Below are 27,559 nucleotides of genomic sequence, written 5' to 3'. Positions count from 1 at the left end.
CTTCCCAATATTGTGACTTGTTTACATCGATGATGAAAAAGTCTTTAGAAGCTATCATCGGTGTCATCCAAAGGCAGTATACAGTTAGTTTTGCTAGGGTAGATAAATTAAGAACGGATGCTCTGGCCTCAGCTAGGTTACACACTATGGAAGCAGAAAGTGTCTTTGGTGAGTATAGTGGTAGGAAACAGTCCTCATCTACTTTAGATACTTTTACAATAAGCAATCTCATCAAAGCAAATTGAGAGACGCTCAAGGGTACAAAAATAAGAATTTTCCCAGTCGTGAAGGATTTCTCCTCCACCGAAAGAGAACAAGAAATGGAAGTGCGCCATCCGAAGAACAGATGCTGCACTTTGATCCTGACCAAAAGGCCAAGAGTAGCGGTGAACCCGTGGAAAAAGAAAGGGAAAACAGGCAGCTGTAAACGACGAAAAGAAGATAAGATCGTAGCTTATGGTGGAAGAACGTGATGACGTTAAATTGGCCATGACAGCCCGTGGGTGGCGAGGATACCAATGAAATTCCGATCTACAAAGCAAACAGTTGCCGAACAGCGGGACGACACATGACCCTATTGAAAAGACGCGTGGCCTTTGTGGAATCGGATTCAGCTGTTTTTATGTCCTCTCAAAAATAATTAAGTTAGGCATCTCTGTTTTTATGTCCTGTCAAGTTCCATTAGGGAACAACCGAATGCCAACAGAGAAAGAAAGACAGCTCCTTTTTTGGGTATAGACCGCCTGGCGAAGATTTGACGGACAGTGATCCCTTAATTCTGATTGGCCAACAACCTGAAACGGGAAGAGACCTAGTCCACGCCCCCACAATATAAGCAGCGAGCCTTGTCAGAGAGAGTAAGAGGGAGAGCCTTGCTTCCTTGGGTCCGACGAACGTAGATTCCCCCATCGACTGTCCCTGTCACGTAGATAATTGAGTTGTCTGTCGGAGAGAGAGAGAGAAGAGAAAACCTCGCAGTTAACAAGTGGCCAGTCCCTAACTAAACAGCTAACTGCGATTGTACCCTGATTGAATACAAAGAAGTTTAAACAAAAAGAAACGCTTATTGACTTGGTCCCTTCAATTGTTTTTGCATGACAAGTCTGTTTTAGGAAACCGGCCGTGACATCATCGCTGAGGAAACATCAGAGCCGACAACCGGGGTCATTCCACCACTGGACGACGCGCGGGTGACGTAAGTGTCACATAACTGGTGTCGATGACCTGTGATACCTCGTTTCGGTAGGAAACGTGCGAACGAATTTCCACGGGCACATAATTTTTTTTTTCTTTCTCTCTCGAGGGCATAAGATCTCCCTTTGAGAGTGGGAATGGAAAGTTGAAAGATTGAAAAAAAAAGAAAAAGAAAACGAACTAAACAAGGAGGGAGAAAAAGAGAGAAAGCCAAAATTGAAAAAAAAAGAAAAAAGGAAAGAAAGTAAACTCGAAACCAAAGCGCATCTTGAAAAAAAAAAAGAAAAAAGAAGGAAAAAAAAAACAAAAAAAAAAACGCCACGAGTGAAGCCAGACGACGAACTTTAATCAACTGATTATAAAGTCTGAACAGCTCGTTGGTCATTCTCATTCACCAGCCAGAAGAACACAAGTGCATCAGACCGGGTAAGTCCATTTTTTTTTGCTGGTTCCCTCTTTTGTATGCTTTGCTTTCAGCGGCTGTCTGTGTTTTGTGTTGGGCGCTGTTACACCTTGTAGGGGGCGAGGAGTGGTAAGAGTGAAAAAAAATAGATAATAACATAATGTATTCTCAGGGAGGACTCGGGGCGGGTCAGTCGATGGGGGAAGGATCAGAGCAGACTGTTGAGCTGCAGATGACCATGGAGCGGCCACTGTGGGGAATCAGTGTACCCGCATATGGAGGAGACCCGAGGGGAGTCAAGGAGTGGTTGGCGATAATAGAAAAAAAAAGATTAGTATACGGGTTGACCGATAGAGAAATGGTGCTGCTTGCCTGTGACGGAGCAGTCGCAGCGGCCTCAGAATATATATGCAAATGCTTGGAAAGCAACCCAAGCATAGCCTGGTCTGATTTTCGCGATCAGGTGAAGAGGAAATTCGCCGGCGAAAAGACCACGGTGCAGGCGGTGCGCAAGCTGTCTCGAATAGAGATGGCCAACGGGGAGAGCGTGGATGAACTGGTCGACCGCATGCAGGAACTGGCGGTCCTGGCGTATCCAGTGTCCGAACACCACGAGATGCCCACAACCCAAGCAATGCTAGTTGACACGATGGTGGATGCATTGCGGGACGAAGCGACCAAGATAGAGGTGCTAAAGAGTTGCCCAGACACTCTAGAAGAAGCACGCAAAATAGCTAAGAACTATGCGTGGTTGCAGAAAAGAATAATGGGAGAGGAGTTGCGAAATAGGAGCGGGGAACTGGGGAACAGAATGAGATATGGGGCCGGACGACGCGCCCGGGGCCAGCCTGGATTGGTGTGCTGGAACTGTGGCGGCGAGGGCCACAGGTCGAGAGAGTGCCCCACTGTCCACGAGAAGACACCCCGACATAATGAGGGAGTAAGAGTGGGCATCGTAAAGACCGTACTGAACGCGTGTCAGAGAGGAGGTAAAATTGACCGTTTCTCCTACAGCCACCAGTCCCACAGGTGTTGGCGGTGTGGAGACCTGAGACATATTAGGAGGGACTGTCCTGACCGAGGAAAAAGCCACCCGAGGGCGAAAGATCCTCTGGAGAGAGGGAATCAGAACCAAACCCCACCTCCTCGGCGAATCTGTAGAGAAAGAGAGGTAGGGCAGACAGGTAGGGTTGGAAAGAAACCACTGTCACAAGTTGCGATGCTCACGGGAGCGGGGTATCAGGAGAGAACCCTGAAACAGGAAAAGAGGAGAGCCCAGGTGTTCCCTCCGCTCACAAAAAAGGGAGAACTCACCTGTAATGTGACGATAGGAGCCACGCAGGTGAAGGCTCTGGTTGACACCGGAGCGATAATATCCCTAATAGACGCGGACGTCTGTCGGACTGTGGCAGGGAGGAGAATGTTGTACCCGTCGGATGTGGGGCTCAGTCAGGCCGACGGTAGCTGGATGTCGGTGACAGGGAAGGTATGGCTACCCGTACGAGTGGCCGGGAAGAAAGAGAATTTCCCCCTGTATGTGGTACCCGGGCTATGCAACGAAATGATTCTGGGAGAGGATTGGCTCCGAGCGAGGGGAGCCACTCTGAGTTTTAATCCAGACGCGCTAACGGTGAGAGGGGTGAAGATACCACTAGGTGACACAAGGTCTGTCCCTCTCCCTATGGGAGCTGACAGCAACAGGAAGCTTTCCCCAAGAACGGTCGGGGCCTGTATGGGCAAGGTGGATAGCACCAAGGAACAGGGAGGAAAATTGTCCCAAGTCAAACGGGTAGCGACGTATAGGGTTAATAAGAAGGGAGTAACTCCTACAGATCCAGTAGTCCGAGAATCAGGGACGGTCCTCAAGGCGACGGCCGATAGGACTAATAGGACCAGGAAGGTCAAGAAGAAAAAAAAGGCAGCGTTTACTGGACAGTTAAGACAGGGTGACCAAGTTTGGATGAGGGAGACGGGCAAAAAGATAGAGAATCCCGGGGGTAGTCAAACGCGAGATGAGGACAGAGTTCCTGACGACTATAGGGACGACACCGAGCGACGGTTTAAGACAAGAGAGACGACCTCCATAGAGCCTAGAAATATAGAGACAGACGGAAGGTTGGAACGGGAAATTTCAGGGTTCCACTCCACCAGCTATAGGAGGTCACGAAGAGTAGGCGCGGCTCGTGAAGAAAAGAGAGTGGAATGGCAGTTGACCGCAGAGTCAGCTGAGGAGTCGAACGAAGGGGATGAAGAGTGTCCAATACCCATCTCCTGGCTCCAGCAAATGGGGAGAGGTGAACCGAGGCTGCCGTTGAGGGGAGCAAGGGATTCCCTGTCCCAGGAGTAGTGTGACGTCCTTCACCAAGGACCAGTGGGGGTCAGTAGGACAGAGACGGGAGGTTGGAGCGACATCTCCAGGTTTAAATGTGGTGCAGCTGTTTTCTCTGTGGATGCATGGAGGGCCCCCATGTGTTCGCACTGTTGGCAGATTGTGTCGCGGACTGACCTTGGAGGTAGCTAGGGACTAAAACGGAAGGCTTCAGGGGGAGGGGCGCCGTAAATAGCAGGAAAGAACTATAAGTAATTGAGAAGTATCTCGCAGTGAGTAAATTGGCCAACGGGGAGAGTAACTTAGCACGAGAAAGTCGCGTATTGAGCGAGGGTGTCTTGGGGGAATTTAAACTGTCGAGTAGAATATCTTAAAGAAACTAACGGTGCTGATATTGTTCTGTTTTGAAAAGAAAAAGAAATTTAGAAATGCTCAGTCGAGAAGGATTTCTCCTTCACGGGACGGGGATTGAATATTGTTAGTGTAGCATTGAAACAGTTGTGGCACTTGGTCTCTAACCAAAATGGCGCTGCTGGGACAAATTATGGGACTGAAGGGCAGGATTGCCATGGTCGGGGAGGATCTCTCCTTCACTGGATGAGAATAGTGCATGTTGGGTGTGGCGTTAGGGCAGATGCTGTACCTTGTTCCGAATGAGAGAATGCTTATGGGACAAGTGAAGTAAAGAAAGAAAGAGAGAAGGAGAAAAAGGAAAGGGAAGAGGTGAGGGGAGGAAGAGAAAAAGAAAGAAAGATGGATATGTGGATAGGATTTGTTCAATGAGGTGTGAGAAAAGAAAATCTGGAGAGTGTTTTTAATTTGCAGATAGCTGGATAAGGATGTGAGGGGGGAGATTATGAAGATGAGAATACCAACGGCCAGCTACGCGTAGCGGCCAGAGAAAAAAGAAAGGTGTACGTGTATGTGCGCAGTTGGGTGTTGTCATCGGGAAACCTGTAACCCCAGTATAGTGGCCCCGGGAAGGTTGAGAGACGGGTTATTGAAAATACGGGTTGAGCGACTGCATGATTTAAGGTAGCCTGTGGACCTCGTTAGACAGGCACTGCAGTGCTATGTTGCACTGGGGGGGGGATGCGCACCACTGAAGCACAGGCGGCCGAGCAGCTGAGCGAAAGGAGGGGGCCGGCCGGTGCAGCACCCGGTCCTAACAGGCGTGGTGGAACGAGCGGAGGACGAGTCCGTTCGGGGGGCCGCCCAAAATGGCTCTTAAAATTGTAGGAATGTAAACAAAAGACAGAAGAGGAGAGAAAACACATAAACTCACACGGCAAGCAAAACAAAAAAAATAAAAATATAAATAATAATGTTGCATGACACTTTCATCCTACACCTGCAGACCAAAGATAAACAAAGGTGAAAACGCGCACACAAAAAAAAAGAAGAAAAAGAAATTTTTTTTTTTTCCATGACACTTCCATCTTACGCCTGTAAATCTGAGACAAACCAAAGACAGAAGAGGAGGGAACACACACACCCACACTCTCCTAACAAACAAGACGTTTTTTTTCTTCCCCTCCTTTCATTCCGCTTGTTTCTTGTTTTTTTTTGTTGTTTTTTTTTTGTTTTTGTTTTACTTTATTTTTGTTTTTTTTCTCTGTTTTTTTTTTTTGTGTTTTGTTTCTTACAACTAACCCGAACAATTAAAACTCCAGAGACTTTATCACTTTTCTTTTGGCATGCGATTAATATATTCTCGAGAGAGGGGCTGGCTCACGATTTGCGATTTTTTTTCCCCCCTTTTCTTCTCTCTCTCTCATTGAAACGGTCAGTGCAGTTGGCAATCCAGCCATCTGAGAAACAATTCACCTGGCAAAAGGTGTATTTTACGATGTAAAAGACATGTCGATGGGAGGGGAGTGGAATGAGAGACGCTCAAGGGTACAAAAATAAGAATTGTCCCAGTCGTGAAGGATTTCTCCTCCACCGAAAGAGAACAAGAAATGGGAGTGCGGCATCCGAAGAACAGATGCTGCACTTTGATCCTGACCAAAAGGCCAAGAGTAGCGGTGAACCCGTGGAAAAAGAAAGGGAAAACAGGCAGCTGTAAACGACGAAAAGAAGAGGAAAAAAGATAAGATCGTAGCTTATGGTGGAAGAACGTGATGACGTTAAATTGGCCATGACAGCCCGTGGGTGGCGAGGATACCAATGAAATTCCGATCTACAAAGCAAACAGTTGCCGAACAGCGGGACGACACGTGACCCTATTGAAAAGACGCGTGGCCTTTGTGGAATCGGATTCAGCTGTTTTTATGTCCTCTCAAAAATAATTAAGTTAGGCATCTCTGTTTTTATGTCCTGTCAAGTTCCATTAGGGAACAACCGAATGCCAACAGAGAAAGAAAGACAGCTCCTTTTTGGGGTATAGACCGCCTGGCGAAGATTTGACGGACAGTGATCCCTTAATTCTGATTGGCCAACAACCTGAAACGGGAAGAGACCTAGTCCACGCCCCCACAATATAAGCAGCGAGCCTTGTCAGAGTAAGAGGGAGAGCCTTGCTTCCTTGGGTCCGACGAACGTAGATTCCCCCATCGACTGTCCCTGTCACGTAGATAATTGAGTTGTCTGTCGGAGAGAGAGAGAGAAGAGAAAACCTCGCAGTTAACAAGTGGCCAGTCCCTAACTAAACAGCTAACTGCGATTGTACCCTGATTGAATACAAAGAAGTTTAAACAAAAAGAAACGCTTATTGACTTGGTCCCTTCAATTGTTTTTGCATGACAAGTCTGTTTTAGGAAACCGGCCGTGACATCATCGCTGAGGAAACATCAGAGCCGACAACCGGGGTCATTCCACCACTGGACGACGCGCGGGTGACGTAAGTGTCACAAATAGAAATAAGGTTTTAGATGTCTTCCAGGGCGAAAAAATAGATGTAGAATTTCAGGATAAATTAATAAGTTTAGCAATTAAACAGAGCACAGAAGACCATAAAGTAAATACACAATATAAAAAAACATTAAATACAACTGTTAAGAAAAGAATTTCCGATAAACATAGAAAACAATTAGAAATAAAATTTAAAAAACTAGAAAGAAATCATCCATCTCTTCCAAATAACCTATTGATAGAGAAGTTCCCAGATCATGTAGAAATTAGGGATATTTTGTTAGGCAGTATCGTAGGTAGGAGTATTTTACATATCTGGGAAGATAATAATGTAGAAGAACAATTCAACGATCTAGTAATTAGTTTTGAAAATAACAAGTATACTGTAGAATATGATAAAGAAGATGAAGTAATTGAAGAGGTGGTATTAACTAAATACGAATTTGCCGCAGACTATGCAAATAATGAATTAATTTTTATCTAATTTTTTCTACATCCTTGCCGTTTTCTTTTTTTTTTTACAAAATAAATTTAGTTTTAGTTGTAGGAAAAATCTTATTCTTAGTAAAATTTAAATGAATTGTTTTTTCCATTGGTTAATTCTAATATATAACTGTTAATGTTAATTGTACTTATTTTCTTGTTTTAAAATTATACTTTCATCCCGAATGTAAAATTAGTACATGAAATTTTAAATTATTTTTTTGTAAAAAAAAGATAATACTCTAAACATTTTCTCCTGGATTTTAAATCTATCCAAGAAAATAAAGATTTCCTTCTTTTGTTGGTTCACAAAAAGTTATTTAAAACCTTTTATTCCAAATTCAACATGTCTGTTGGAAAAATGTATTTGTTTTTCTTGTTCAAAAAAATTATTGCAAACTTTCTATCATGTTTTATAAATCTGTCCAAGGAAATTTAGATTTTCTTATTTTATTGTTAAAAAAAATTGAATCCAAACCTTTTATTCTGAATTCAAACTGTCTGCTAGAAAAATTTATTTTCTTGTAAAAAAAAAAAATATTGCAAACTTTCTATCATGTTTTATAAATCTGTCCAAGGAAATTTAGATTTTCTTGTTTTATTGTTAAAAAAAATTGAATCCAAACCTTTTATTCTGAATTCAAACTGTCTGCTGGAAAAATTTATTTTCTTGTAAAAAAAAAAAAAAAGACAAATATTGAAAAACTTTTTATTCTGGAATTTAAATCTGTCTAAAGAGAATTTATATTTTCTTATTTTGTTTTAAATAAAATTATTTAAACTTTTATTCCGATTTCAAAATGTACGCTGGAAAATTTTATTTATTTTCTTGTTTTAAAGACATTTGCAAACTTATCTTAATTTGTTCCCCCTGAATTTAAAATAAACTCAATTTCTTATTTCAATAAATGCAAATGGAATTTCTTTGTCTTTCTGCTTAATTTCTCACATCTTTGAAGAATTTATAAGAAATTATTTGATTAAAATCTTACTTACATTGCAAAATAGGAAATGTCAATCCTAAAGTGTTACCTTCGTTTATTTTATACAAAACGGAATAAAAAACTTATATTATAAAGAAGACGTGTTTTGGTTTGTTATTATTGTCATTATTACATTAAATATTTGTTTAATCATATATTGTAAATATGAAGAATTCCACACTTTATTCATATAGGGTCAATATGAAGCCACCCTCGAAAATTCCTTTAAAATTACGGCCAAATCTGTTCATTGCAATGTGGCCATAAAGTGGGTGCCCATTTGACGTCACATCATTATAGAAAAGTGACCCCCCACTTTGTGACCATTTGTAAAATTTTTTATCTTGGAAACTACTAGTTTCGTTTGCCGTATATATAAATGGTTATTTATGTTTTCAGCGCCTCCGAAAACCTTTAAAAGTGGAAAATTTGAAGGAATATAATCCAATATCGAGATTATTAAGGTTTCTGAATTAGTGGGTTTTTTTTACACTTATAGGCCTCCGTACATAAGTAAGAGATAATTTTTCACTTCCGGTGTCATTACAACTTGCTTTAAAGACACGCCGTTGTCGCCGTGTGTTGGAAAAATCCTTCCATTTAAAAATACATGGATTATAATACATAAATATGAATAAATTCTCATACAGGAAGATTAAAAGAAAGCATATCTTACTCATTAACCAGGTAAGTTCTTTATTTTGCCGTTAAAATAATTATCGTAAGATTCAAGTAATGTTATTGTTCGAATGTTAAGTGAAGAAATCGACGGAAAAATAAATAAAATTGTTTATTTCTCTATTAAAGCTTTTATGATATTAAAATTTGGTATTTGCTCGTTTTATTGAAATAAAATTTACGGGTTTAAATTACGTTTTACTATTATTAAAATCTGAAAGAAAGATAGGTGTATATTCAAAATGGCGACTTCGCCTGCGAATGTCCCCAAAATTCTGATACTGCTAGTGCTGACGTGTGTAGAACAGAACACAAGCAAAGAATTCACTTTCCATTCTTCTGCGATCAATCTGGAAGGTGAATTAAAAAAACTACAGAACCAATTCCTTGTCTTGGAGTGAAATGAATCTTCGTCTCCAAAAATAGGTATCAGTCTCCCTCCCAGACGAGATCTTTCCAGATGAATTCAAGGTGGAAGATCGACGACGCAGAAGGTATGTCCAAAAATACAGGACATGTCACACTCATATTCACACTTAAAAGCATATGAACATATAATGTAATAGAAAGAACAGCTAGACGATCACACACGACATTGATTAGACGATCACACGATCCCTTTATTATACAACAAATATATAATATACATCATCTCTTCTAATCCTTTATTAGAGATAACGCAACAGTTAGACCCTCATTTCGAACGCAACCAATCAAATTACAAGAAACCTATTGCTAGGAGGAAGAGTCATTATGAAAGTAGGAAGTAAGAAAATTTCTTAAAGTGCGGCAGTGTCAAGTGGACACACAGGGAGATTCTTGCCGACATAACTGTATTTCGTATCCTTTATAATTTTTAGTTTCGTATATTTTGGATTTGTACGAAATTCCCTTTGAGAAAAGGGAAATGCTAGCTCTGTAATGATGTCACGAGCACAGCGCGAGATTCTTCCTCTTTTGAAATTCCGTTGACGTAGATTGAACGTGTTGTTCATTGTCCGGCGCTGAAAGTGTGATTAGGAGATACTATTTTGAATCTTATTATTGAATTCGTTAATGGATACACACATCTTTATTATAAGAACCAGTGTTATTTTTTTCCTAATATGTTACCTTGGCGTTTCATAAGTTTAATGCCCGCAGAGGGAAAAATTTGCAACTTATTATTGTAAATAAAATCTTTTCTTCGTTTCAAATCAAGACCTTTATATTTTACTTTTTACCCCCTCCCCCTCGTTTCATGCTGTGGTTTTTTTTTTTTTTTTTTTCAGGTTAGTTACTTTAGCGTCGAATTTATCAGGAAGCAAGATAAATTCCGACAGTTTCTCTAAAAGACGAATTTTGGAGACAACCCCAAAATTTCAATAACGTCAAAGTAAATAAGGTGCATAGACTAAGTGGGAGAGTTTAAAAAACAGAGAGACTACATGGCATACCCTCAAATACATGGAGCCTTAAAAAAAGAAAAAAAGAAAAAGAAAATGAAGTTTTCTTATAAAGGCAGCCTACAATATCTTACCAACAACAGTTAACCTTCAGAGCTGGAGGTTAACTACATCTGATCAACGCAAAGCATGTGGGAAAACTGCCAACATCAAACATATTCTCACTGAATGCAAGCATTCCCTAAGAAGACACTAAAGCATTAAAGATTGTCACAGAAACCAAAGATATTTTGTGTGTCTGCCAATACAACTCAAAATATCACCTGGAGAGCCATTCATTACGTTAAAGAAATAAAAATCTTTGTAAAAATAGAGAATGTCATTGCTCGATGGCTGCATGGACTGGTGTGTTTCATTCGAATTAGAATGCCGGCTTGTACTCCAACTGAAAATAACGTTGAATAATCAGCATTATTTGTCTGTTTAGTTTGAGGTTTTATTGTGAATGCAACCTCCACGTTTTTGAATAATCTTACGTCTTTCTCCATCAGACAAGAAAAAATACACAAACAAAATACATCATCATCATCGGTGATATGACAATCCAACAGATTGACAAAAATCCAACAAGTCTGGTGGTATCGTGAGATACTGCTGGGGTGCTCTGGCCTAGTTGTAGTGATGCTTTGAGCCTCGAAACAATGCCTGAACACAAAGTCATCATTTGATGAAGGCTTTGTTGGAAACAATATTGATGTACAAGCAACAGTTATTGTATAAAATGTGTAGAATGACAGAACTTTCTAAGACAAATGCTGACACAGTTTAGAAAGATTAATTTGCCAAAAGTTATGAAGGCGATCTCAGTGTTCACTGTCAGGAGGGCTGTTAAACTGGAAGGTGGAAAGAGATTGAAAATGATAAAACCCCTGTTGACAGTTGGGATAAAAAAGTACAGTAAAAAGCGCCAACGACATCAAAAGCTGTGTGTGATTTGCTATTCACACGTAATGAAGTTGTAAACATTAACGCATTTAACGTTATTTTCCACTTTTCTCGTTACAAAAGGACAAATTCTTCCATTCCTTCGATATTTTTGTTTGTGATTTTCAAATGAAAAAAAAAAAATTTGGTAAAACAAATTTTCTGTGATAAGAGACAAATTGATAAATTTTAAAATTGGGTACTCCTGCAGATTTTACCCACCGATTTCACGATCTTAGCCGAGCGTTGATCGACATCCGTCGGAAAACGCCGGAACATGGCGAGCGGTACAATACTATCAGCCAATCAGGGCGCTTCAAACGAACGATAAAAAAAAAAAAAAGGAAGAAATATGAACCTAGGACTGCTGGAAACAACCTTGCACTCCACTGAAGCCGTCGTCGAGTTTTGCCAGGAGAGAAAATTAATTCCTACATCGGTCGCCTGCCCAAAATGCCAGACACAATGTGAATTTAAAAAAAGGGACCAAGTAAAAGACGGCTTTGCGTGGAGGTGTAGGAATACGCGTTGTCGAAAATGGATTTTGCTGCGACACGGGACGTTTTTCATGGCCTCCAAGCTGACCATAAAAGTGATACTAAAACTGATATATCTGTGGGCCTTTGAGTTGGCTACAGAGAAGAACGTCCGCCGGGAATGTGGGATATCCTCATCTCATACTATAACCGACTGGAAGAACTTCCTACAGGACGTCTGCCTAGATTATTTACACAGGCATCCTAGGCAGATCGGAGGCCCAGGCCACACTGTGGAGATAGACGAGTCTGTCTTCAACCGACGCAAACATAACGTCAGCAGACTCGTCGAACCGCTCTGGGTTTTCGGCGGCTATGACCCCGCTGAGAAGGAGGGTTTCTTGGTAACGGTACCTAATAGAAACGCTGAAACCCTCCTTCCAATAATTAAAAAATATATCTTGCGGGGGACAACGGTCGTATCCGACTGTTGGAGAGCCTATAACAGAGTAGGGAGCGAAGGGTTTTCACATCTAACTGTAAACCATAGTCTCCATTTCGTGGATCCAATTACGAAGGCAACCACAAATCACGTCGAGAGGATGTGGAAAGAAGCCAAACAGAGAAACAAGCGAGAATGCGGTACCAACCGGGAGCTGTTGGAAACATATTTATTTTATTATTTATGTGGAGACAAAAATTTGGACACAACCCTTTTGTCTCCATAATAAATCAAATCGCGGAAGGCTACCCGGTTGGGAAGGAGCTTCTTTCAACATCTTCTGAAAACCCTTTGCTCCCTACTTTGCCTCTACAGTCAGTAGAAAATCTTCCAGTCAACGCTCGGCGAAGATCGTGAAATCAGTGGGTAAAATACTGCAGGAGTACCAAAAATTGAGATAAAAAAAAAATTAAGAGGATTAAATGGATGTGCATCCCTAATTAGTGCCGATCCTTCAATTTGATGAACAAATTTAAAACATCCTAAATTGATTTGTTTGGATTTAAAAAGGCAAACAAATTCTGTGCAAACAGATAAATTTTGATTTTAATTTGACTGAATTTGGACAAATTTTTTGATGCAATTTGAATTTTTGTTTTTATAGAGAAATCTGCTTTTGCAGAAAAAAAACTGTTTTTCATGAAAATGTTGTTTAAAAAGTATTTTATTGAAAAATAAGAAATAAAATTTGAAAATATTTTTGTTAATCTGTAGAAATGCCCAGACCAAAAACTATTTAGGTCATAATGATTCATTTCTTCAATAGATTTTCCATCTGATGCAAGGACTGAAATTTAAAATGTGTTAGAAATTTCAGAATGCAAGGGCGATAACTGCTAGATTGTTCCAATCACGCGATTATTTTGACCAATGAAATTGCATTGTTTCAGTTGCTGCGGAGGATTCAGGAATTGGCGGGAATATTGTGTTTCTTCAAACAGATTTCCATTCCGTGTCGAGCAAAGCAGACGCGTGGTGTCTCGCTCCGTGCCAAATGTACTATAAGGCAGGGTTCTATTCTATTTGTTATCTCCGCTCACTTAAATGCGGATACAAGCCTGAGGCAAAAATGTTTATGGACTAATTACATTCATCATCATTGCCCGCAGGAGGGCATCCTTTATTATGGAACATCGATCGCAATGTGCGTTGTTCTTATTTGACCAGTCTGGAAGGATTTCAAAGAACCCTCAACCACTTCTATGAGCGGCCGAATTCAACCAGCATCTTCCACAGAAGAAAACTACCTACACCTTTCGAGGCATAAACTACCCGCCATTTGGCCGAAGCTAAAGAGGTGCACTCTTTTGCAAATATGGACTCATTTTACCTTTCTTGTAAATAAAATATTCTTGGAATTTAAGGTGAGCCTTTGTTGCTTTTCTGAGTGTCTCTTTCATTCTGCCAAAGGCAAAAACGAGTAAGAGAAATTCTTACACCGTTTTTATTGCAAAAGATCCCCCCCTCCAATTTTTTTTCTTACGAGTAATAACGTTCTTATTGCATAAGATTTCGATTCCCCCCCCCCACATTATTTTGGATTTTTTCCTTTCATTGTGTCGCCTTTTAAAAAAAAAATATTTAATATTCTTTTTTATATTTAATTTGTAATGGTCCTTAAAAGACCATGTGCTTTGAAAAAAAATAATATATTGAATATTCATTCTTATATTAAATTGTAATGGTCCATAAAAGATCTTATTCATTGAAAATAAATATTACTTCAGTAAATTGTAACTGAAGTTCATTTGAAAAAAAAAAAACCTTTCAAATATTTTACGATAATTGTAATCGTTTAAATAATGTATGGAAAGCAATTATATATTAATTCTTGAATTTATAATTGATTCATTGTTAAAATGTGTTGTCGTAATGTCGGTCTGAACTTTCCTTATGGGTTTAAATTCCTTGTTCATTGAGAGTTTCGAATTTTGTTGACGTAACCCCCTTCAGATAATAATTGTTTCTCATCGGAGAATCTTTTTCGCGCCCTTTACTTTTATTTCCCCACGTGGGAACGGCCATTTTTTTTTTCTCGTGTTGTGTCCTTCAAACATGGCAAATTCAAATCTCCTTGGTCGAATAGAGGCTAAGAAGCTTTGTATAACGGCTTCTTTGGATTGGATGACCGAGAGAGGAGGTGGGCGTTGTATAAATAATTTTTCTTCCAACATCGAGAAACGATTGTCTGAAGTAGACGAATTATTAGATCAGTTAATTTTAAAGTCCCCAGATGAGGAAAGACTAAATATCTGTCGTGACTTCGAAATGTTTAAGGCGGGAGTCCATGACAGACTGGCTGAACTCCAGCCGGAGATTGAGAAATCAAGGTATATTGTTCCCATGAAAATGGAGTTGGAGTGCCGCCCCTTTAGTGGGGATCCAACTCCCAATAAGTTTGAATTCCGTGGGTTCCTAAGGAAATTTGAATTCTGTACTGCGAACATGAAAAGTCCAGATAAATTATTATTGCTAAAATCCAAATTATCAGGAGACGCGTTTAATATTATTTCTAGGTTTGATGTGATTCCCGAGAATTACGACGCAGCTTTGGAGTGTCCGAAGGAAAAATATTTAAATCCTTCAGCAATTATGAACAAAATATTCGATGACATTATTCCGCAACCAGAGCATTATGCGTCTTTGAGGGATATCAGAATCCTCCTCCAGCGAGTCAAACTAGAACTGACAGAGATGGATAATTCCTTTGGCACGGATTTTCTTACAGATAAATCCACCTCAGGAAGATTAATAGCTCATATTCTTTTCACTAAATTTCCGAACAGTGTTCGCAGAGAAATAATAAATCCTGTGAACGGTTTCCTTCTTTAAAGTCTATTTTAACGTATACGTTTGACGTTATAGACATAATAATGGCATCACCTTTAAATGCGTCAAGGCGGGAAATTTTCCCGCCAAACATGTCGGGTTCGTTGAATGCTGGAACCCTTGTGGCGAAGAATTCGGAGCCAAAACAAATCAAGTCCTTTCAGAGTAATAATAACTCTAAGTCTTTCGTCAAAAATGGCGAAAATAAATTTTGTAAATTGTGTCAGGTTGATGGTCACCTGACAAGAGTTTGTTCTAAATTTCCAAATTCGGAATCTAAAATTATTCGAGCGAAAGAATTAAGATTATGTCTCCGGTGCCTCGGTGAGCACTCAGAGTCCAGTTGCAGGGGGGTTAAGAGGTTCCCCTTCCATTGCAGTAATTGTGGTCTAAAAATAAAAAAACATTCCTTAATGTGTCCAAAAGAATCTAGGTCCTTTGTGGGACGTACTTTCGTAGTGGATCAGGACAAGAGTATTAGTCCTGTACTCAAGATATCTATGAAGGTTAAAGGGCACCCAGTTTATTTGATGAAGGCTTTGTTGGAAACAATATTGATGTACAAGCAACAGTTATTGTATAAAATGATGTGTAGAATGACAGAACTTTCTAAGACAAATGCTGACAGTTTAGAAAGATTAATTTGCCAAAAGTTATGAAGGCGATCTCGGTGTTCACTGTCAGGAGGGCTGTTAAACTGGAAGGTGGAAAGAGATTGGAAATGATAAAACCCCTGTTGACAATTGGGATAAAAAAGCACAGTAAAAAGCGCCAATGACATCAACAGCTGTGTGTGTGTGTGTGTAAGAGCGAGATTTGCTATTCACACGTAATGAAGTTGTAAACATTAACACATACTGTTATTTTCCACTTTTCTTGTTACAAAAAGGACAAATTCTTCCATTCCTTCGATATTTTTGTTTGTGATTTTCAAATGGAGAAGGAAAAAAAATTTTTTAAATTAAAATTATTTTTTTTTTATTAAAAAAAATTTGGTAAAACAAATTTTCTGTGATAAGAGACAAATTGATAAATTTTAAAATTGAGATAAAAAACACATTAAGAGGATTAAATGGATGTGCATCCCAAATTAGTGTCGATCCTTCAATTTGATGAGCAAATTTAAAACATCCTAAATCGATTTGTTTGGATTTAAAAAGGCAAACAAATTCTGTGCAAACAGATAAATTTTGATTTTAATTTGACTGAATTTGGACAAATTTTTTGATGCGATTTGAATTTTTGTTTTTATAGAGAAATCTGCTTTTGCAGAAAAACAAAAACTGTTTATCATGAAAATGTTGTTTAAAAAGTATTTTCTTGAAAAATAAGAAATAAAAATTGAAAATATTTTTTTGTTTATCTGTAGAAATGACCAGAAACTATTTAGGTCATAATGATTCATTTCTTCAATAGATTAAAGATTTTCCATCTGATGCAAGGACTGAAATTTAAAACGCAAAGAAAGAAATAACAAAGATAGCCATTTCCTAATTCTCATGTGTTAAAAGACAAATCATTCCAACTCTTGGGCGTTGGTTTCATTTTAACCGTCATTTTGTCATGGCTTTTTAAATGAGGAAAATAATTTTGCAATTTTTTTAATTAAAAAAATTTTTTGAAACAAAAACAAATTTTGTTCATTTTTTTTTTTTTTTTTTTTGAAAAACGAAACGATTTTTGTTTTGGATTCACATTCAGAAATTCATTCCTTTACAAAATAATGAATTAGGAAATTTTTAAATTAAAAAAAAAAAAAATAAAAAAAAAATGAAAGCAATTTGATGGAGGAGCATCCTCGATGCGTGTTGATCCTTCAAGTGTGGAAATTTAGTAAGCAAATTTGAAACATCCTGAATTGATTGGTTTGGATTTAAAATGGAAACAAATTAATTTGGTGCAGTTTAGAAGTTTAACTAATAGATTTGAATAACTAATAATTTTTTTCAAGCAATTTGAAAAACGGAATTTTTTGTTTAAAAACAAAAAAAAAAAAATTGCTTGACTTTTAAAAGCAAAGTTTTTCTTGCATTTTTAATTATGAACATAGAATTTTTTTTAAAACAAGATCACTGAAATTTTAAAAATATTTTATTGAAACATTAACATTTTTTTTGTGTGCGTGTAACGTGTATAATTATGCACGTGTAACATGTATAATTATACATGTGTAACGTGTATAATTATGTGAGTGTATACACAATATGTGTATAACAGATATTCTTCATTATTGTGTTCGTATGTATCAAGTTTATTATGTGTGTGTAAAGTTTATTATGGGTATATATTTGATTGGTTACGTATGTGCATGTGCATATTTTGCGCGCGCACGCTTGTCATTGGTTTAAATTTTCACCGATGCTTAATAATGAAGTATAAACATTCAATCAGAAAAAATGTTTAACGCGTCTGGTACGGGCATATCACAATTAACGTCTGGTACGGACATATCACAATTTTGAGTTGAGAAGTGACCAGAAGCATAAACTATTTTGTTATCATCCAGGTGGACTTCAATTGCATGGTTTTCAGTCATCTTGGACTCCTCCTAGCCACTAAAATTAGGTCATTGGCAACTCAGGAAAGTTGAGGTTTGGCATTACACAATCCTTGCCTCACAACTACACACACAGGCAGTCTTACAAGAGGTATCTATTGTCTCTAGAGATAAAAACAAAAGTCATTAAGGACATCCTATTGTTTATGTGATGTGTATGACATTCATCCAGCCAACCAACCAACCAACCAACTCTCCTGACCTTGCAGTCAGGGTTAGTTTTCAATGCCTGGAAACAGTTTCAAGAGACAGGCACAACCTCTGGTAAACCAATTCCAGGCAGACCGCGCTCAATTCGCACCAAAAGTGTTGTTTCTGCAGTGAAAAAGAAGATGGAGTGAAATCCAAAGAGAAGTGTGAGGAAAATTGCGAAAGAATCAAAGATCTCAAGATCTTCCATGCAAAGAATTGTTAAAAATGATCTTCAGTTAAGTCCATAAAAAAAGCAGTCCCGGCAGTTAATTTCGGAACCCTCGAAGCAGAAACGGCTGCACAGGGGCAAGTTGATGTTGCAAGAGATGGAGCGAGCTGCAGGAAAGGTCTTCATCTGGTCTGATGAGAAGATGTTCACGGTGGAGGCTGTGACCAATAAGCATAACGATTGGTTTTATGCAAAAGTTCAAAGGACTTGTCAGTCAACGGCAGAAGCCAACTTCAGTCATGGTCTGGGCTGCTGTTGCATCCGATAGGAGCAAATCTCCATTGATCGTGATTGAGGAAGGCATGAAAGTCAATAGTCAAGTTTATTTGAATATGTTGGAGATAAAAAACACATTAAGAGGATTAAATGGATGTGCATCCCAAATTAGTGTCGATCCTTCAATTTGATGAACAAATTTAAAACATCCTAAATTGATTTGTTTGGATTTAAAAAGGCAAACAAATTCTGTGCAAACAGATAAATTTTGATTTTAATTTGACTGAATTTGGACAAATTTTTTAATGCGATTTGAATTTTTGTTTTTATAGAGAAATCTGCTTTTGCAGAAAAACAAAAACTGATTAAAGATTTTCCATCTGATGCAAGGACTGAAATAAAGAAACAAAGATAGCTATTTCCTAATTCTCATGTGTTAAAAAGGACAAATTCTTCCAACTCTTGGACATTGGTTTCATTTTAACGGTTATTTTGTCATGGCTTTTTAAATGAGGAAAATAATTTTGCAATTTTTTTTAATTAAAAAAGTTTTGAAACAAAAATAAATTTTGTTCATTTTTTTTTTTTTTTTTTTTGAAAACGAAACGATTTTTTTTTTGGATTCAAATTCAGGAATTCATTCGTTTACAAAATAATGAATTAGGAAATTTTAAAATTAAAAAAAAAAAAAAAGAAAGCAATTTAATCGATGAGCATACTGGATGCGTGTTGATCCTTCAAGTGTGGAAAATGCTCTGGCTCACTGAATCATTTGGGGATGATTTCAGCTTCATACAGGACGGTGCTCCAGCTCACACAGCGAATGTGACTCAACAGTGGTGCAAGGACCATTTCTCAGGCTTCTGGGACAAGCAAATGTGGCCACCATCAAGTCCAGATATCAATCCTATGGACTTTGCTATCTGGTCCATTTTGGAGAGCGATGTTTAGAGATGTTCCTACCTCAATTTGGACTCGCTGAAGACAGAGAGACTCCTTTAATGGAAAACCGATAACGCTGGAAAATTTCAAGGTCGACTCGAAGGTGATTCGATACAAATGTAATTTTTGTATGTTTAATCATATTTCTTTGCAAAAAAAAAAAAAAAAAAATGGAGGTGGGTATCATAGGTAATACATTAATAGGACCTTTTCGAGTCTTTGAAGGTGTGAAACTCACAAAAGCCAAGCATACATACAGTTTTAAGACGAGTGTTTGTCCCATTGTTTGTACGACCTGTCTTTACTTTATCAACGTCAGCCGATTCTTATGCGCGACAATGTTTCATCTCACGCAGCAAAGGCTACGACTTCCTTCCTCTCATCTCAGGGGATCAAAGGCGAAACTCCTGAATTGGCTGCGTTGTTCCCCTTACTTAAACTTGATTGATCAATTCTGGTCAATTTTGAAGAGAGAGGGATTACGAAGGAGGACAACAATTTACATCAAAATAAAATTGTCGACGTTGCAAGTACCATACCACCTCAACAGAATAATAGACGGCAACTTGTTGGTACTGATGATGATGGTGAGCGCATCGTGGTCGAAATAGATGAAAGCAAGTATTTCCACTGTGAAGTTTGGAGGACACCCTTAAAAAATCCTTTAAAATTATCATTTTAAAAGTTTATGGGGGCGCTGATAACGAAAATAACAGTTAAAATTCCAGCAAATGAGTAGTTTCCACAATATGAAGAAATGTTAGTTTCAAAAAAAAAAAAAAAAAAAAAAAAAAAATTTAATGCAAAATGAGCAACCACTGTATGCCCACTTTTTTAGGTGGTGGCAGAGGCTCTTTCCACCTTCAAAAAATCCTTTAAAATACCACTAACGTTTAAAATTCCAAGATATGGAGAAATGCATACACTCCATGGCTATTACATGGAAAAGTCTGTCCCCTTCCTATGTAAATAAGACTACTAGATAAGTGAAAATGATATTAGGATAAGCCTAGAATATGTCCCCTTCCCATGTAAATAAGCCTAGAAGTCTGTCCCCTTCCCATGTAAATAAGACTACTAGATAAGTGAAAATGATATTAGGATAAGCCTAGAATATGTCCCCTTCCCATGTAAATAAGCCTAGAACTCTGTCCCCTTCCCATGTAAATAAGACTACTAGATAAGTGAAAATGATATTAGGATAAGCCTAGAATCGAACCCTGTAGGCAAGTGCTAATAGAGAAGGGAATGTTAAAAATTAAGTTTATTAGAAATAGTTAAATATTGTTTACATTGGAAAAAGAATTGTCCATTCTTTAGAAATATAGATATTAAATAAGGTCAGTTAACCTCAAACATGGGGTAAAACCTAAATGTCGATATGTACCTTCGTTGGATAACCCAGCGGATCTTTTGACCAGAGGTATCACTGTTTCTGAGTTTAAACAAATTTTTAAATTTTGGACATGCGGACCAGAGTGGCTTAATCAAGAAAAAATATGCTGGCCCTCGTCCCCGTTGCCCTGTCTTAGCAACGGTAACAGAAAAATGGTATCATGCATGTTCTCTGATGGAACTGCTTCTGACAAAATTCATTTGCCAATTGAGGTATCTGATTATTCCTCCTTGAATAAGGCAATTAATGTTTTTGAAAAGGTTATAAGATTCGGTGATAAATTGCGTCATCGAAAAACTGACACAGTCAAGAGAGCTAAATTGTTGCTCTTCTTGCACATGCAAAGGGAAGCATTTCCCACTGAAATTGTTTATTTAAAGCAACCTTCTAATAAGGCTGCTCCCCCTAGAGTCACGGCCCTTGGGTTATTCCTAGATGAGGAAGGACTGATACGAACTCAGGGACGTATTCAGAACTCCGATGTTTTCCCATATGAAGTAAAATTTCCCATATTGTTAGGGAAAAATACCCATCTGACCAAATTGGTCATCATGGAGTCTCACCAGAATTGTTGCCATATGGGAGAAAATTCAACCCTTAGCAAAGTAAGGCTATCCGGGTTTTGGATCCCTCAAGGGAGGCAAGCGGTGAAGTCTGTTCTCCGCGACTGTGTTATATGTAAGAGAATCAATTCTCTACCGTACAAAGCGTCAACTATTTCAAATTAAAAGCAATTTTGTGGGGTATGGATAAACCAACCCAAGTTCTAATAATTCATAATAAAAATTAAGGCTTGTTATAGCCTATAAATTCATAAATTTAAGGTTCATTATGGCCTAATAATACATAATAAAATTAAGGATCTTCATAGCCTAATAATTCATACATAAATTAAGACGCGTTATGGCCTAGAGAGATAGTTATAAGTCCAGATTGGCAACAGACACTCACATTGATACATTGCTGTTATTGTGTTAATTTTAAGTCCTACGGGACCCAAATCCTTTCATTGTAATAATATGTTCAATAAGCGACAATCATTCACTTAAAAATAAAAAAGAAATGAATATCCATTTCTTTTTCTTCTTTTCTTTGGCAGAGTGTTAGAAATTTCGGGAACAGGAAGGCGTGTCTTATTCCGCTCACGCGATTGTATGCACGTACACATTTTGTCACGCCAGGTTTTGGCGCCAATATTAATTAAATTTCAGATTCCATGTGGTGGCGTGGAGAGAAACACCGACGGGCATTTCGCTCTCGGCTTCAATAATGAACCGAGTTCTACATAATTCTCATTCTAAGTAAAGAATGAATTGATATGCCTGAGGCAACCTGTTTCTTTGAACAATATTCTTCTTCATCATTCGGCCGAAGGAATGGCCGGCCCTTTTATCCCAGCTGAAGCATTGGAACCTTTATCGTCATCGGGCGAATCACCCATAATGGACCTTACTTTCATTGGACCAGTCCAGAAGGAGTTCGTGCTTCATATTTGGATCTCAAGAACATTATCTTCACACCAGTGAAAAAACACCTAACACTGTATACCGGCTAACTACCCGCCATTGGGCAGAAGCTAAAGAGGTGCACCCTTTTGCAACCACGGACTCATTTACTTTCTCTTCAATAAAATATTATTTGGAATTTAAGGTGAGCCTTTCGTTTTTTTCCTTGTGTCTCTTTCATTCTGCCAAGGGCAAAAAACGTGTAAGAGAAATCTTACACTATTTAACCCAAAGTTGGGACCCTAACAGGTACTACCACTCCGGGTCAGAGTGGACCTGGGAGCAATGGTAATTAAAGGGTGGCTCCACACTCCCCAAAGCCCACAAGCTGGGGCCTCACCACTGGATATAGTTTAAGGTCATATCCAGGACCCCCATTGAGGGACTTTTACCCTCTGCAGGGGGGCAGTCGGCGTATTCTAATGCCCCACCGACAGGGCCGAAGCGGTGAAGGAATTACAGTGAAGATAGATGAAACTCATTGTTCAGAGCAAGTACAATAGAGGGAAAATCCTCAGGCAGATTTGGCTCTTTGGAGGAATAGAGCGAGTGTCGAAACGTAGTTTCGTTCTCGCTCTAACAGGCCCGGATGGACGAAGGAATGAGGATACTTTACTGCCTCTAATTAAAAATTTGTGTTACCACGTTCTGTTATATATAGTGACATGATAAATGATTTGATACCGCAGTTTGATTTACTTGGAGACGGCAGACCTACTTGGTTTATGCAAGACGGTGCCCCGCCGCATTACACAACGATTGTTCGTGACTGGCTCCACGAGAATTTAAAAAACTGGATCGGTCGAAGATGTACGGTAGAGTGGTCGGCCAGGTCGCCTGACCTAAACCCCATTGACTTTTATTTCTGGGGTCACATTAAGCAAATTGTTTATTCAACGAAGATTCGTGATTTGGATCATCTGAAGAGTCATATTATTGATGCTCATCTTCAAATTGATGTTGATGCTGATTTACTGAATCAATAAATTCTATCACCTTGTTGGATACCATCAGCCTATTTGGAAGTTAATCAAGACAATTAAAAAAGAATTTGGTGAATAACCATTGCAAGAACTGTAATTAGCCAATCACCTAAAAAAAAAAAATCATGTAGATCCTCAAAGAAGATTAAAAAGTTTATGCATCAATTACAATGAAGGGAGGAAAAATCTAAACCAATTCTTAATGGATCTTAGTCACACCATACAAAATCATTCCACAACCTAATATATAAAAAACGGTACACATTTTTACGAACATACGAGTGTAAATCAAAAAGTTTTAAGACAAGTGATATAAATTCAATCTAAATGAAAACAGAGCAACAAAACAAGGTTTAATTGCACTACTGATTACTTAACAACAAATTTGACAAGTTACAACATTCTAAATCTTTTATTCTTTTTTTTCAGATAATATTTTATAATAACTTTTTGACAGTCCAAAATGAGCCAATTTGAACTTCGTGCAAACATTAAATTTCTAACAAAACTGGAATGGAAACCGACGGAAATCATTAAAGCTCTACAAAATGTTTATGGAGACTCGTCACCTTCTATATATAAAAAAGGGTACACTTTTTTTACGAACATTTATATATATATATATATATATATATATATATATTGGAAACTATTACCAAACGGATGTAAAGAACGTATAATATGGATTTTACCAAACAAGTTGGATCAACAAAAACATTCATATCCTTTTTCTACAAATACTCCTGCTACAGAACTTCTGATAAATGTATTATTTTCACTTTGACTTTCCATGTCTCACTGACTTTAGCAAATAGGGTGCATACCTTTATAACTATTTGCTAATATTTTCACTCCTCTGATGAGATGGTAGACATCGAAACCCTATAGGTTAAGGAGATAAACTTTCTAAAACATTCTTTGTCTTGCTTAGAATAATAAAAATTCTTTGATATGAAACTCTCTCACTTCATTTCATTTCAATGAGAGTTTTTTGAAATTCATTGAATTACAATTTAATATATATATATATATATATATATTGTCATGTTTTGCAAAAGGACCTTTTTTTATTTGGGGACATATTTTACTTGTCACCGTACTTTTGACTTCTCGTTTGCTGTGACGTTATCTTAAACTTTCCCCTTTTTTTATTCTTTATCCTTTCTTTCACGTTAAATCGCTATTTAAGGAACTTTAGGTATTGTTTTGGTTAATTTTATAGAAAAATAACTGTTTATGAATTCTCGTCAACGAGACTTCAGCCGCTGGTTGGCGGGCCCTTTCGAATCCACGCTCTTTCAGTTTGCCTGGCAGCACACAAGAACGTGTCGATTTCTCGCTCTTCATGCCGCTAACATAACTGGGTAGGTTTCAATTTAAGTTCTTCTTTGTATTGTTTAAACTGAATTTACTCTTCTTCTACTCATAGAATAATGTGCTTTCATGTAATAAGCAATTTATTTAGACTGACGTTATTCTTATTGGGGCAATATTTGAAGTATGCTAGCAATAAGTCATTTATATCGTGAACTACCAGTTGAAAGGGATTTGGAAGCCTTTAAACTGTCAACCGTGAACGAATATGCCTGTGCTTTCTCGCGGTTTCACCTAATATTATTTCTTCACTTAAGGATTTAAATTTATTTGTTTTCCTTGCCTTTCTTAATAATCTTCCTTCCTTTTTTTATCTTATAGTTTTCTCATTTGTTGCTAAGTCCACGTGTTCGTTTATTTTTCATGCCTTCGTCTCTTTACTCATTGCAGTAACATTATTTTATCTAAGTATATTTTATCATGTCTAGAACAGTTTACCATTCCTTACATCTACGCCAGTATCGACACGGTCGTGCAAGATTTCTATCAATCTTTCTCTTCCTTGCCTAGTTACATGCAGCCCTTTCTCTCTCGCTCTCTTTCATGTCTTTCAGTTACATGCAGCCCTTTCTCTCTCGCTCTCTTTCATGTCTTTCAGTTACATGCAGCCCTTTCTCTCTCTGGTGCGTTTGAGTTAACTGGCTGTCTGAAACAAGGTGTCGACAGGCATTTTGCCGAAGGCAGCACATATATATATATGGCCACAAAGTCACACACCAATGTTAATATTTATTTTTTATTAATATAATTTTTTAATTTCGGGGGGGGGGGGTCACATTAAGCAAATTGTTTATTCAACGAAGATTCATGGTTTGGATCATCTGAAGAGTCGTATTATTGATGTCTTCAAATTGATGGTGATGCTGATTTACTGAATCGTGTCTACAGGAACTTTGAATTTCATGAAGGAACAAAAGGGAGAGTTGTAGTTGTCATGTTTTGCAAAAGGACCTTTTTTATTTGGGGACATATTTTACTTGTCACCGTACTTTTGACTTCTCGTTTGCTGTGGCGCTATCTTAAACTTTCCCTTTTTTTTTTATTCTTTCTCCTTTCTTTCATGTTAAATCGCTATTTAAGGAACTTTAGGTATTGTTTTGGTTAATTTTATAGAAAAATAACTGTTTATGAATTCTCGTCAACGAGACTTCAGCCGCTGGTTGGCGGGCCCTTTCGAATCCACGCTCTTTCAGTTCGCCTGCCAGCACACAAGAACGTGTCGATTTCTCGCTCCTCATGCCGCTAACATAACTGGGTAGGTTTCAATTTAAGTTCTTCTTTGTATTGTTTAAACTGAATTTACTCTTCTTCTACTCATAGAATAATGTGCTTTCATGTAATAAGCAATTTATTTAGACTGACGTTATTCTTATTGGGGCAATATGCCGCTAACATAACTGGGTTTTTTAACTAATTCACCAATGAATAATCGTACTTTCCCCTAACGAAATGCGTCTGTTTGTTTTTTGGTGGGTTTGAGTTAACTGGCTGTCTGAAACAAGGTGTCGACAGGCATTTTGCCGAAGGCAGCACAGTAAAAAAACCCAATTATCGTCCACTCGGCGGAAGAAATGAAATAGACTCGTCTTCGCTTCTCTTGGCTCATGTGGTTCCAGTTTGAGGCTTCTCTCTTCGACCGCACCTCCACGCGGAATCTATCTGGACGTGCTCCACTCCATTCTCATATTCGTCCCGCACCAAACCGCTTTACTTTTCGTCGACTCTAGCTCCAGACTAACCGCAACGCTATGGAAATAAAATCTACTTCTGGCAGAACATCTCCAGGCTATCCTCTGCTTCCTCGAAGGCCTTGGCCGCCCGAGCCGAACTTGAAATGGCAAAGGCGAGCCTCCTCTTCATAGAAAAGGAAAATAAACTGCAGGAAGCAAAGGTTAAAATGGAGTCTGCGGAGAAAGCCCTAAAGGCTGCTAGGGAAGTAGCGGTAAAAGAAGCCGCGGTCAGGATCTTCGAGGAATACGTCTCCAGTAGCGAACGAGGGTCCGACATCTACGTAGACCAAACTCCTGCCGATCCCATGCAACGCACAAGGGAGTTTGTTGCTGGGTTAATGCCTCACAACCACCCGCAACCAGTGCAAACCTCTGCCATGCCTCCCGCAATTTCCCAACCCATACCGTTTCCTGCCCCACCATCCGAACAAAATGAGGATAGGGAGACCCCTTTTCACTTGCCGACAAGCATCGAGCCGGATACACCAGATACCCATCTGAGGAATCGCAGCCTGGAAACTATTCCTGACCATTCGCGGCAGTTAATGCGGTATTTCGCCAGGCGGGAATTGCTCCAGTCCAGCATGCTGAAGTTTTCAGATAAACCCAAGGACTACAGGGCCTGGAGACGTTCTTTTCGTAATTCCATCTCTGACATGCAGTTGACTTCAAGTGAAGAAATGGACCTGCTGGTCAGCTGGCTTGGTCCTGGGTCTGCCGCACATGCAAATCGTTTGAGTACAGCCTATCTCAATTATCCGGATAAGGGCTTACAGGAAATATGGAAACGCTTGGAAAAATGCTACGGATCTCCTGAAGCCATAGAAGACTCCCTCTTGGACAGAATATCTAGCTTCCCCAGAGTGACCCGGGATTACTACCGATTGAGGGAGTTAAGCGACCTCCTCATCGAACTCCAAGCTGCCAAAGAGGACGGTGATCTCCCTGGTCTTGCCCTTCTGGATACTGCGCGCGGCATCAGACCGATAGTGGAGAAGCTTCCCCCACCTCTGCAGGACCAGTGGGCTTCCCATGGCACCGCTTATAAACGGAAACACAAGGTACCCTTTCCTCTATTCTTGGTGTTTGCAAAATTCATTGAGCAGCAAGCGGAGGATAAAAACGCCCCCAGTTTCACTCTGGCAAGGACTTGGCCTTCGGAAAGGACAGACCGGTTTGGAACCTCAGCTCGGAAGGAGGTGTCAGCGCATGCGACACAAGTTTCAGCTAGAGACATTAAGGAAATGTGTCCCATCCACAATCTGCCTCACCCACTTCGCAGCTGTCGAGTTTTCAGAAAGAAAACCCTTCCTGAAAGAGGGGCTTATCTACAGCA

The sequence above is a fragment of the Euprymna scolopes genome, chromosome 45 (assembly GCF_053919585.1).
Source record: "Euprymna scolopes isolate OS-2025 chromosome 45, ASM5391958v1, whole genome shotgun sequence".
NCBI lineage: Eukaryota > Metazoa > Mollusca > Cephalopoda > Sepiida > Sepiolidae > Euprymna > Euprymna scolopes.
Note: the sequence above shows the minus strand (reverse complement) of the source record.